Genomic DNA, 13,980 nt, shown 5'->3' with positions numbered 1-13,980 from the left:
TGGGGGGCTGTTTGGGCTTTAATATGTACACATGCCAATAATATTTAAAGTCGTTTGGAATATAATTCTTAGTGAAGTTCATAGCAAGTTAGCATAACTCTACGTTTAGAGACAACTATTGGACTCCAAAAAATGGCATGTTAATGTAACTGATTTGTCACTTCACAAATAGGTCATTTCAATATGATCCTCTGAGATATCTCCATGTACAAGTTGTGTGTGTATATATAACTATAAAAATAAATTAAATATAAAATGTGGGTTTTATTGAAAATATACTGATTGGAAAGTAGTTGTATTTATTCTGATTAGTTACAAACATTTACACGATTTATTTAAAAAACTCTTTGTAGGGATTGCTGTTGTTTGCACAATACCAAAAATTATTGTCTGGATGTTTTGTGATTAGCTTTTTACATAAAACAAGGTAGGGGTTTGGGCAGAGGGTACACTACTACACTGTTTGAGTAGGACTTTGGTTTTATGATACATTAAGAGGAAACGTTTGGTGGATCATTTGTCAGTTCGGTAGGTGTGTATTTTCAATAGTTTTGATTCAGAACAGCATGACCTCAGCATGTTTCCATCTTTTGGAAGGGTGATGAAGCAGGTGGGGCTTGGGGACCACAGCTGAGATGCAAACATCAGCCTTTGGAAAGAGCATCTGAAAGCATCATGCTTTTACTCAGTTCGCTGTTTTTCCAGATCCTGGTGGCCAGGTTGCATCTGACCTTTTTAAAAGCAGAGTGTGAAAGAAGCATATAGTTTGCATGTTTTGTCCTTTGATGCAAACAGCATTATTATTTTAGAAGAGAGGTTATATCAGCAGCTCTTGAAGAAACGAGAGAGGAGGGTCACGAGGAAGGCGCAGCCTGGAAAACACACGACACGTGTCCTGCACCTTAAAGGGATTCTTGTGTTTGCCTTATAATTCTGTTTCTAGGAGTCTGGCCCTGGTCCACAGTAAAAGATGTGCCACTTTAAAGGTTTAAGTGCAAAGCTCTCCCCTACATAAAAATGTGCAATTGAAAAAAGTCAAGCAAAATATCGACTTAAGTAAATTATGAAAATAACTGTGTGGTTCTATGGATTTTAAAGTCCTGGAGAAATGAAACATTGCAATGACTTGCCCACATTTACCCTTGGACACAGTCTGTGCTGATGTTCAGAGAACATCTTTCCAGGGTTCTTGGTGTGTGGATACCAGGTATGCTGGACAGCGAGAGAGAAATATTTTTTAAGGATCATGCTTTTTAAGTATAGTTATTAAATGCATTTTTAAAAAATTTAACGATAGACAAGGGAGCTGGAGTGATTCTTTTAAAAGAACTGCTGAACTGCAGGTATTTGAAGCTAAAACGTCTAGGGACACAGTGGGAGAGGAAACCTTACAGGTGAGGCGGGGTCAACAGCATGGGTGAATGTGTCTCAGACTCATCTGAAATCGTCTGAAATCTGATATTTGATAATGCCCACCATAGCTTACAAAACGCAGTTATGTTCTTGAATTAAAGCAGAAACTTTGTGTCTTTCTTTGCACACCTCTTCCGTTTCCGATCCTCTACCCTCAGTGTCCCGTCTCAGCTTGGCGTGTCCTCCCCTCCCCGTGAGAAGTTGTCTGGGACAGAGGAGAAGTCAGGCCATTCTGAGGCCCTGTCTCTCACGCTGGAGAAACCAGACCAGAGCTAACTTTCCCAGTTAGAACGAGAGAAATGCAGACTGCCATGATTGGCTGTCCATCAGGCGAAGAGAAGAAAGTCCAAAAATGAGCCAGTCTCACGGCTCTCCCCAAAGGGCTGTTCATGGTATTAGAACAAACAAGAACACTCACTCATGTGTGATTCATGTAATCCTGCAATCAGATCAGTAACTAAGAATCAATTCTGCTGATTGACCTCTGTTCATTCATCTTCACTGATGAGTTCAATATCCATTCATGGCTAACAATTTAGCATAAAAATATTTGGTGAATAAAATGCTTCTTTACCAAGAAAGTTGTATCCTACAATGAGAATTTTAGAAACATTTCTTTTCTATTTTAAAGTTATTTATAATAAATTTTTTTTTTAAATAAAGTGAGGATCTTACTGGAAGAGTAACTTTCATGAAAAGTTTTGCAAACAAATGGGATATAAATAGGAAAGTTGAAAGTTAGCACCAGGTGATTCTCCTTCCATTTATACATAGTGAAGCTAAAGAACAAAAAGCTGAGTGGATACATTTACTTTGCAACTTTCTTACAACAGAAAACTGCCCTCCCAAGCCCTAATGCTTGAAACATACCTCGTGCAGCTGAATGCTCCAGTATCCGTGTTCTTTATCAGCTCTGTCCCTGCCGTCACGGGCCTCAGCAGAGGGGTGATGTGAATAACGTCACACTTCCTGCCTTAGCTTCCCTGTGATGGTTTGTGAAAGAGACTTCAGTGAATGGTTAGGAATATGAAGAGCTAAACTGAGTGACAGAAGACCAATTAACCTTCCCCACGATGAGATGCTAAGTATTACTGTCCAAAGGAAAAGGAAGAAAACTGTTTTCCGTGGCATCATCTCTTGGTATATTCCAGACCTAACCATGCACAGGAATCCTGAAGACTGCCAGGCTTTTCTTCCAATTAGGGGGAGAGAGAGACAGAGTGAGAGAATGTGAAAATGAAAGGTAGGAACTCTAGACAGAGAAGGGATTAGAGAGATGGAGATGGAGAGAGAGGAGAAGAGGGGCAGGGGAGGCCTCAGTGCTCACACCTCCAGGGACCCAACCCTCAACTCACTGTCAAGACAACACGACTCCTACTCGCCAGCTCGTCCCCACCTTGGGTTACCCCTCATTCCTCTAGGACTGCAGTCCATGGACTGTGGTCCCTCAGAGCATTGCCTTTTCCAGAATCTTGAGTTCATTTGGTTCTGCCAGTGTTGGCAGAAGAGGCGTGGCCCCCTACTCCTGAGAGCAGTCCAGGACCACGCCGTCCAGTAGAACTTTCTGCGACGGTGGTGGTGCCCTGTAAGCCTGTGCTGTCCAGTAGAGCAGCCACTAGCCTCCCTGGCTGTTGAGCACTTGACATGTGGCTCGTGTGACACAAGAACTGAACTTCTCATCTTATTTCCTTCTAATTAAGTTGAATGTAAATGGCCGCACGTGGCTAGTGGCCACACTAATGGACAGGACAGCTCCTGTACGTGCTGAAATACTCCGTGGTTAAGGCCCTCCAGGTCGCTCTGTCACTGTGAGGGGAGGATTTACCTCCTCAATCTACTTTCTTCAAGAGGGTAATTATTAGAAAGCAAAAAGATCAAGCACACACATACATAGACACACACACACAAGCACACACACACTCTCTCTCTGCCTCTCTCCCTCTCTCCCTCTCTCTCTGTGTCTCCAAGAATCAACAGCAGTTCTCAAAGGTAGTGCAGTCAAATGGAAATCCATGTGCAGGAAGAGAAACTGTTTCCTAACTGGGGAATAATCTCTTTCCCGCTAAGAAAGTATGATCAGTTCTCTTGAACTTCTTCCACACCAAGCCCCTACTCCCCGTAATGCTTGAAAAACCAGCCCAGCCCCTCGTATTTACAAACAGTAGAGCCACCTTTTTCTCAAACAGAGGCTAAACTCACTAAAATTCCAGAGTTTAGGCACTTATTTCTTTCATTTACAGTGATTCTTTTAGAGGGAAATATTTTGATCACATGAAGCCCAAATCATGAGCTGTTGCTCAGTGGCATAAAAAATATATTAAAGTGGAATAAATGGAAACAAAAGACTTCAAGTATAGAAAAGGAAAAAATAAATCAAGATATTTCCCTTCCTCTGCATGAGGCCCAAATTTCTTGTTTTCTTAGCAATTGTGTTATTTTATCAAGGGATGGTAGAACTTCTTTGAGTACTATGCATATTCAATGTGTAACAAAAATTGAATACCATAAATATGCGTCACATTAAAAAATATTCCACATTTTGTTTATTATAAGATAAACAAGAGGCAAATTTGTTGTTGTTGTTGTTGTTGTTGTTGTTAATGGCCGGACAGTGACATTTTAGGGTTTGCATTCTCTGTCAGAACTACTCAGCCTGCCCCTTTTAGCAGAAAAGCAGCCATAGGCAGCACATGAACAATTGGGTATGGCTGTGTGCCAATAAAACTTTATTTACAAACACCTGCTAGTGAGCCAGGATTTGTCCTGTAAGCAATAGTTTGCTGACTGATGGAGTAGAAGAAAAATTAAAATCTGTACTGTTGATGAGTACTGCCTATCAACCAGGAGAATAAACATAGAAATATCTCAGTAGGCAGGTTGGAACTTGTTACTGTGAGGGGTGGGAAAGAAGGAAGATTTTAAAGTAGGCAAATGACGTTCTCTGAACTTGATCATAGGAAGGAAGCGGTGACTCTGTTGACTGAGTATTTTGTACAGAAAAGCTAAGAAAGGGTAGGACAGAGGCTGTCTTACCAGGACTGGACAACAACTGGTGTTGGAGCTGGACGCCTGGACTTTTATTTCACTCTATTGAGAATCTGCCCACATAATCTTAAAAGCACACAGGGTGCTGTGTCTAGCTCCCTCATTTAAAAGATGAGTGTGGAAAGTATGTCCTTAAAGCACACTCTAAGAAAGATTTCCATTATGGGAATTTTGAGCACATACAAAAACAGACAGAACTGTGTAACAGGCCTCCCTGATCCTATTCCTCAGCCCCCAAACCACTGACCCTTTGTTGGTCCTTCCCATCCATACCTCCATCCTGTGCCCATAACATTATGTTGAAGAAATTTTCAGGCATCGAATCATTTCATGTGTAATTATGTCAGCTGTTATCACACTGAAGATCCAAAGTATATGTCTTTATTTCATTCTTTTTCATGGCTGAATAGTATTCCATCGTGTCTGTCTATCTATTCATCTATATCACAACTTCTTTTTTTAAATTTTTTAACATTTTTTATTGATTTATAATCATTTTACATGTGTCAAATTCCAGTGTTCAGCACAATTTTTCAGTCACACATGGACATATACACACTCATTGTCACATTTTTTTCTCTGTGAGCTGCCATAACATTTTGTGTATATTTCCCTGTGCTATACAGTATAATCTTGTTTATCTATTCTACAATTTTGAAATCCCAGTCTATCCCTTCCCACCCTCCGCCCCCCTGGCAACCAGCAACCACAAGTCTGTATTCTCTGTCTGTGAGTCTATTTCTGTCCTGTATTTACGCTTTGTTTTTGTTTGTTTGTTTGGTTGGTTTTGTTTGTTTAGATTCCATATATGAGCGATCTTATATGGTATTTTTCTTTCTCTTTCTGGCTTACTTCACTTAGAATGACATTCTCCAGGAGCATCCATGTTGCTGCAAATGGCATTATGTTGTTGGTTTTTATGGCTGAGTAGTATTCCATTGTATAAATATACCACCTCTTCTTTATCCAGTCACCTGTTGATGGACATTTAGGCTGTTTCCGTGTTTTGGCTATTGTAAATAATGCTGCTGTGAACACTGGGGTGCCATTTGCAGCAACATGGGTGGACCTAGAGATTATCATACTGAGTAAAGTAAGTCAAAAAGAGAAGGACAAATATCATATGATATCACTTATATGTGGAATCTTCAAAAAAAAAAAAAAAGATACGAATGAATTTATTTACAAAACAGAAACAGACTCACAGACAAAGAAAGCAAACTTATGGTTACCAAAAGGGAAGGATGAATTAGGAGTTTGGGATTAGGAGATGCAAACTACTATATATAAAACAGATAAACAACAAAGACCTACTGTGTAGCACAGGGAGCTGTTCAATGCCTTGTAATAGATCATAGTGGAAAATAATACGAAAGTGAATATATGTATTTATATATATAACAGAATCACTTTGCTGTATACCAGAAACTTAACACAACATTGTAAGTCAACCCTATTCAATAAAAAGTAAATAAGCAAAAAACAAAACACTTCTTTATTTAGGGTCACCCTGTATGTCTATACATTTGACTAAAATTTCTCTTTATCCCACATATTAAACTAATTAAAACAGATTTTTGTAGGTAGAAGTTAAAGTGGTTTGAAACAGGAAAACAAATTGATTGCTGGAAGTTTGTAGAAATAAATTCCATTTTGTCTTTTTCATTTTTTCCTAAGCTTGATTTCATGCAGTCAGTGAACAGGAGCTGCTTTCGTAGCAGGAAGAAACCTTCAGTATGGTTTACTAATTCTCAGAAAGTGCAGCGGACATTCAACAAAAAAGCAGTATCGTGACTTGTTCCCTCAGGAATTATGACCCCACTCAAATAACAGAAGAGAAAGAAATGTCCTAAGAGTGCAGTCTGAGGAAGTGTTCCTTCCTTCCTTCAACAAGTAAAAATAACCTTGTCTTACGTTTGCATTTTTAGAGGACCGTAGCAAGTGACGTTAGAGTTTCAGGCTCAGGTCCGAGCCAAGTGACTTCCTGTCGTTAGCAGAAAGTAGAATGATTTAAAAATAAAAGGAGTGCACTTTCATTGGCTCCTTTATGTGTGGTTGGATCGCCACTCATCCATGAGTCCGTGCAGTAGATATGAGTTCACTCAGACAAGGAAGGGACGTTTCGACCGGTGCTGGAGCAGGAGGTGTTAATTTTCCTAGAAGTAGAGCTTTAGTCACGGCAGTGGACTCACCGTCGGTGTCAGCGTGTTGATCAGCATCAGCAAAGCAGGCATCCCACTACCAGGCCTGGGGATTTGGGCTGGAGCTAGTTAGATGCGAACTTGACTACTAAAAATACGAAATTATAAAATAATTGAGAAGATCCAAGATACTAAAAAAAAAAAAAAAAAATAGTGATGGAATAAGCCACCAAAAGCTTTACTGAAAGGCGAATTTTGTCTTTCTCTCCTTTACTGAGGCATTCAGAACGTGGGCACTGGTGACGCTTGGGGCCGGATAAACCTGCTGTGCTGGGGCTGCCCAGTCCAGTAGAGGATGGTAAGCAGCGTCCTCAGCTGCTACTCCCGAGATGCCAGTAGCATTTCCATTGCCCCGTTTTGACAACAGAAACTTTCTCTGGGTATTGCCACATGCACCCAAGGTGAGGAAGGAGCAAACTCTTCCTTCGTCGAGACAGAACCACAGCTTTTGAGGTGCATAAAGGAGCAGGGGTGTGTTTTATAGGAGAAATTATCCCCAGAGACATCGTGTGTTCAGATATCATAATTTTACCTCATCACCATAGCCTTAAGGTAACTTCTGACCGAAAGGTTTTTCTTTTTCGTCATCAGTTAGATAAGTGATTACAGCCTCTGTCATGTTAACAACAAAGTTAAGTGTCAGAGTGAGGTGTGCAGGCAGGTTTCCTCGCAGAGAAGGCTCTGCTGGTGGGTGAGAGAAGCATCCACTATGGGCAGAGGGAAGCTGGCATCTGAAAGTGCGTTGCTGAGGGAGCTGACTGGCCTTCTGTGTCTCATGGGGCATACGCTGCATTGTGTGGGATGATTTTGTATTAGCAAAGGGAAACCCCCACTCTGAGAGAGCACTGAAGTGAAATCCCTGTTTTGGAAAATACTTCATTTGTTAATGATGTATTAAATCACTGCTTGCTTTGGCAAGACTCACCGAGCAGCTCGGAAGCTGACGGGTGTTGCAAAGCTCAGTGAAGTTTTCAGCAGGCGGCTCTGGTGAACATTCAGTGACCATCAGGGACCATCAGTGATTTCAGAAGGAAATGTACAGGAGGAGGACCCTTCTGTTTGAAATGCTGGAGTCAAAATCCAAAAAGTTCAATACGCCATGGGTAAAACGTGGGTTTAACAATGTTGTTAAGCCCATGGCTTAATGTCGTTGTGTGACCCATTTTGCCACGCAGTTTACAGCTGACATCGTGGGTGTGCAGCTGTCCTGGCTTGTTGGCTGAGAATTTGCTTTTCCTTCTGATGGAGTGATCTGCAAAGGGGTACCTGTCCCATGGTCACAGGAGACCTTCTGAAACTTGTGTAAACTGCCGTAGACAGGGTGGTTCTTGCACTGAGGCCCCGGGCTTGGTGGACGCACAATAAAGTGGAAGGACGTACGCAAGGGAGCGACAGCCAGTCCAGTCAAGGGTTCCTCTTGTAGATGAGGCCAGTGAGACTCACAGAGGTGAGAGGACACCCCCAGGATACTTCAGTGAGGTCGAAACATCCTTACGTCACTCTCCTTAAATCAATTTTGTATCGAAATTGCTTAAACCAGTTGGTAGTTCTGGGCAGGAGAATGTGTCGCCAGAACTTCAGATTGGCTCCTCAATCTGTTTTCAAACCAGAAATAAAATAATTAGCAGTAAGTCCATTGTTCAGGGCACTGAGTTTTAATCAGATGACTGTGCATAACTGTACACACTTCAAATGTCCTTTTCAGCCTTTACTCTCAGTCCCACACTCGTTGCCCTTGGCCATTCTCTCATTGTCTGTGGACACCGTTCTTTAGATAAACTTAGAGCCTCTTAGAATTGTGAAATCATGTAATTCATGTAATGTAAAGAAAGTTGCTTGAAACTCTGCTGTGACCCATGCCAAAGAAAACATGGGAAATACATTTCTTTCTCAAATTCCTGGTGACAGTTCAACATCTTAGCTCCTGCCGGTGAGTACAGGCCATACCTAGTCACAGAGGAGGAAAGATGAAAAGACTTTGCAGAATGTGAAGTAGAGGTTGAAGGTCTCATGAAGGCACCTTGCCCCCTCCATCTCAGCCGTGCAGGTTGTATTACTAGAGATCTGAGGACCAGGAAGGAGGAGGGGAGGCAGTTATGGAAACTAGAACCTGGGACAGGAAGTTAAGATGGCAGGTGTGTTTGCTGTTGGACATGGGCCAGCCCTTCGGGGAAGGGCTGTGTCCCTCCTGCCGGGGATGAATAGGCGGGAGGTGTTTAATCTGCTCCTCATGAGAACCAGCTCCAGGGAGATACACGCTGGAGTCTGTGGGCCACCGTTCTGGGGGGGACCACATGGGTGGGATTTGTGTGGTTTGTCTACTGAGGTTCCCTCCTTGCTGGTCTGTGTCTCGCTGGCTGTTCACTCGTGGCACAGATACTGACTGAGAGCCTGGGAAGGGCATGGCCCTGTTCACCATGCTCCCCAGCAAGTCCGGGGTCCTAGATACTTCATTGTGGGGGCAGAAACGGACAAATGAAGATGTGGTGTATCTGGTAGTGAGGAGAGCTGTAGAAATAGAAGAAGGCTGGTTAGAGGGTCCTGAAGGTTAGGGAAGTGGGGGCTGAGCGATGTGAAGTTTTCCAGGAAGTAGGCAAGGCAGGATGGTGGCGAGAACAAGGTGGGGTGTGGAGGGCCAGACCGGGCGGGGCTGGGGGCCCCTCTGTTCCCACTGAACTAGCTAGAAGTCACTGGGAGGATCTGAGCAGAGAGGGAATAAGATCTGACTTACATTTTAATAGGTTTACTCTGACCTCAGGGCAGGGGGGTAGACTGCGTGAGGTGAGGGTGGAACAGTCCAGGTGAAACATACAGACGGCCCCGACCCACCTCGCCAGGAAACCCTTCCCAGTCCGTAGGGATTGCTGTTAAATCCAGAAAAATAAAATCCATGCAGATGAAGTTGAAAGCAGGGACTCAAGCTTCTTTTAGCATACCGCGAACACCGAGACACAAAAGCCCACTATTCCTGGGGATGTATGTTTTGGCTGGATCTCCTCTTGCACAAAATACACACACACACACACGTGCACGCAGACACATGCTAGCTGAAACATAACCTGTGTTCCTTTATACTATATAGTTTAAATACAAACTCTCGAAAAGTTTTAATGTCAACCGTGGAATTCAGTGTGTCTACAAGGATCTTGCATTCCACCTTTTGAACCCATTTAATTCTTTATTAACTATTATAATTCTTGAGTGCCTTTTCATCCTTCCACAATACATGTAATGTCTCTCTTTTTACTGGTAGGTCCTGGAGACGAAGGTGCTGGCTGACGATTTATGAAAAGTGACATCTTAGAGTGGACACCACCTCTAACCGGAGCCACTTTTGGGGCGGAACCGTGCTTAGAAGAGTGAAAGGTGGGTGATGTGGGTCTAGAAATATTGTCCCGATTGCACTCGAGGGAGGCCGCTCTCCCAGTCTGTTGTCACCCCCCAGGTCCTCTGTCCTAGCTGACAGTCCCTCTTCCCACACATAATCGGACCCTGGATGACTGCCACGGTGCTGGGTTGTGATTCTGGCCAGAGGGGTTTAGCTTCACAGCTTTCAATCGGAATATGGACAGTAAAGTCTGTTTTTGGCTAAACAGTTCAAGGGAGGTTAAAAAGAATTGTCACCTGTAACTAGGAAGAGCATGACGGTCGTTCTGCTCATGAATGAGGGGAAAGGCGTGGCCTTTACAGCCCGGCGTCTGAGACCGGATTTGCCGGCCTTGTGCCCAGGGTGAGACAGTCAACCTCTTGGAAGCTGGGTTGTTCTGTGTCTGAGGCAGATAACATGAGGACCCGTGTCACAGGCCTTTTGAGGTGTACGTGATTGATGCCCAGCATTTAGCATGGCTTACGTGCCGTGTGCCCCCATCAACAGGGACCACGCGCTATTTTCCCGAGGCAGTGCCAGCCTTTTTAGCTGAGGACCCATTTTGTGAGTTCTTCAGACATGCCTCCAAAGCAGAGAAGGTTGTGTAGACGCTCGCACGTTGGTATTACTAGGTAACCGCAAGCGTATCTCCACTTCTGAGTCAGTCGGTCCGTTAACCGTGATTGGAAAACAGAAGTTTTTCTAAGAGAAAATGAGTTAACTAGGCCATATGAATACCAACGTGGCCCTGTCTGTCACTGCAGATACACTACAGTGGAGGGTTCTTGTTCAAAGAGTGCTGCCAATCCTGGTTAGCACGCGGGGCGGCGGCTCCGACCCCTCACTGCACACCAGACCCACGTAGAGGCTCTGCTGACGGGGAGAGCCGGGCCCCACCCCGAATTCCTGATTCCGTAGGTCAGTCTCCATGGGGCACAATAATTTCCATTTGCGGAAGGTCCCCAGGTGATACTGGTGCTGCATTTTGAGAATCACTGATCTAGAGAGTCGTTTTTACTCCTGTGAGTGCAGTGTCAGTATTTGTTGTTCAAAACTACATTCAATCAAATACCGAAAAAAAAAAAGAAAAAGAAAAAGAAAAAGAAAGAAAGGTTGTGGCTGTTTAAGCCGTACCCCTGCGTTCATTCTGTTGTCTGCATTTCCTAGCATGCGCAAGGAAAGAAATTGAAAGGTTTGCTTGACACCCAGTGAGTCCACCCCGTCCCGCCAGGGGCATCAGTCGTGAAGGGAACACAGACTTTGACACCAGTAGCCCTCAAGGCCCAGGACGCGGGATCTCTGAATTGTGCCCCTTCCTTCTCGTGCAGAAGTGGAGGAAGTGTCTGTTTGGAAGGCTGCGGTTTTTCCCTCTCTGCAAACCTGTTAGAAATAATGAGGTAACCAGGCCCGGTTCCTTTCAAGGTGATTTATCTGCCTCAGTAAATGAGAGGGAAAAACCCATTGTCTGTTGAAGTATTTGATGTTCCTTATTGGAGAGATGGCTTTAAAATTCCTCGAGGCATTCGCCCAGCCAGGGGAGCTTTACACGCCTCTGCTGTCTGGTAAGAGGCCCTCATCACTAGATGAGCTTCCTCATGAGGGCGTTGACTGTGACCAAGTCCTCCGCTGACAGACACAGACGCATTACCTAATTTGCTAACAACAGTTTAGGAATTGGAACATAACAGAGGATGCAGTTAAACCGAGCCCGGGGGCGACTTGATCTTGTATTCTTTATTTTCGGTTTCACACACAGCCTGGGGCCGCATGAGAACAAATTATTAGGGAATCGTCCTAATTTAAACTTCCTGGTGACCTCATCTGGGTTTGATTTTCCGTCCATGTTCTAGCAAATGCTGCTGCTTTAAGCTCTTGTAATTCTACTTGGTGAGACGGCTGTCATTGGACGCCTGTACTGAGAACTTGGGACTGAAGCATGTTTGGGAGAGCAGGGCTGCAGGTCTCTTAAGGATGTGGCATTTCAGCCGTGTGTGTGAGAGGAAAACCTGTTCCTCCTGGGGACCGTGGCTTGCGCACCTGGTTGTACTGATGCTGGGGTCGGGGTCGGGGGTGGGAGGGTGCGTGTCTGTGTTGACTGACTTCAGAGGTGCCTGTGGGCGTTAGGGCAAGTTGAATGGCAGGTCCCAGGCTGGTAAAATTAGGGGCAATTGATAAAACCCTCTCAGGCCGTTTTAATCCTATTAGAAAAGTGCTCTTTGTCTCTTCCCTCACACAACCTTACGAAAGATACACCACTTTTTTAGATGTTTTCATTTGGTAACTACGTTTTTCTCCTGGAATTCCACCCAGTTTGAAGTCTCAATGCCTCCATGAGTGATTTTCCCCTCAACTCACATGCATCAGTCTCTTTTTTGCTGTCTCTCCCCCTCCCCTTTTGTCCTGACCACAACCATTAGTCTTGGATTAAATATTTAAACATTACCTTAAATTCTTTTCATGCTTGCCCTTGACACAATTGTACATGTCTGGGGGAAAACGTCTCTAGTGCAGTTTAAAAGAAGAATCTCCTAAAATGGTTAACACAGAAGGAAAAGTCATAATATATTATGGATTAAAAAGAAACCTGGAAACATTGTAGCACACACGTTGTAAGAAAGTTCAAAATGGTAAAAAGATGGAAACTGAAAAGTCAAGATGCTTCCCTCTCCGTGTCTCTCTCCTGCCTGTCCCCTGAAATGTGGACTGTTGTTGAGAGTATTTTTACTTCAGATGTTTTGCTCACCCTTCTTCCTTGTCTTTAGCGATTCCTTCTGTTTCATAGCTGGAAAATCACACCATTTTATGGTTACGTCCTCATGTATTATTTAACCATGACATTTCTGTTGTTTCCAGTGTTCAGCTCTTAGAACCAGCATAGCATTGGGAATCCCAGAATAGACTTGGATGGGAAATTCTGTAAAATAAGTAAGAAATGGAATAGTGTATTCCAAGAGTTTAACAAATTCTGATTACTGATTGCTGTTTATTTTTTTCCCCACAAAACACCTAATAGTTGAAACAATTACAATCTTTTGATTGAAAAATGCTCTTTCCATCTCCTCTGACTGCCTTCATTTAGAATGACGATCTCCAGGTCCATCCGTGTTGCAGCAGATGGCATTATTTTATTCTTTATTGCTCAGTAGTATTCCATTGTATAATATACCACAACTTCTTTATCCAGTCATCTGTCAGTGCACACTTAGGTTTCTTCCATGTCTTAACTATTGTAAATAGTGCTGCTGTGAACATTGGGGTGCATGTATCTTTTTGAATTAGAGTTTTCCCCAGATATATACCTAGCAGTAGGATTGCTGGGTCATATGGCAAGTCTATTCCTAGTCTTTTGAGGAATCTCCATACTATTTTCCACAGTGGCTGCACCAAACTGCATTCCCACCAGCAGTGTAGGAGGGTTCCCTTTTCTCCACAGCCTCTCCAGCATTTGTCATTTATGGATTTTTGAAAGATGGCCATTCTGACTGGTGTGAGGCGATACCTCAGTGTAGTTTGGATTTGCAATTCTCTAGTAATTAGTGATGTTTAGTGTCTTTTCATGTGCCTGTTGACCTTGATATGTCTTCTTTGGAGAAATGTCTGTTTAGGTCTTCTGACCATTTGAGGAGAGGGGGTTGTTTGTTTTTTTGCTATTGAGTTGTATGAGCTGTTTGTGTATTTTGAAAATTAAGCCCTTGTTGGTTGCATTGTTTGCACATGTTTTCTCCCAGACCATAGGTTGTCTTTTCATTTTGTTTTTGGTTTCCTTTGCTGTGTAAAAGCTTATAAATTTCATCAGGTGCCATTTGTTTATTTTTGCTTTCACTTTTATCGCCTTGGGAGACTGACCTGAGAAAACACTGGTACAATTTATGTCCAAAAATGTTTTCTCTATGTTCTCATCTAGGAGCTTTATGGTATCCTGTCTTCTATTTAAATCTTTAAGCCATATGCAGT

General features: G+C 43.2%; 1 long non-coding RNA gene across 2 annotated transcripts in view; it reads left to right on the top strand.

Annotated features, from left to right (window-relative positions):
- The window catches only part of LOC105086564 (uncharacterized), a 482,576-nt gene that overhangs the window by 292,360 nt on the left and 176,236 nt on the right, over positions 1 to 13,980 (top strand). For both annotated transcript variants that reach the window (XR_010379613.1, XR_010379612.1), the window contains one exon: positions 9,913 to 10,025. This is a non-coding gene — a long non-coding RNA (uncharacterized LOC105086564). The remainder of the gene's footprint in view (positions 1 to 9,912; positions 10,026 to 13,980) is intronic.

The sequence above is a fragment of the Camelus dromedarius genome, chromosome Y (genome assembly GCF_036321535.1).
Source record: "Camelus dromedarius isolate mCamDro1 chromosome Y, mCamDro1.pat, whole genome shotgun sequence".
NCBI classification, from domain to species: domain Eukaryota; kingdom Metazoa; phylum Chordata; class Mammalia; order Artiodactyla; family Camelidae; genus Camelus; species Camelus dromedarius.
This window is presented reverse-complemented; position numbering and strand designations above follow the sequence as displayed.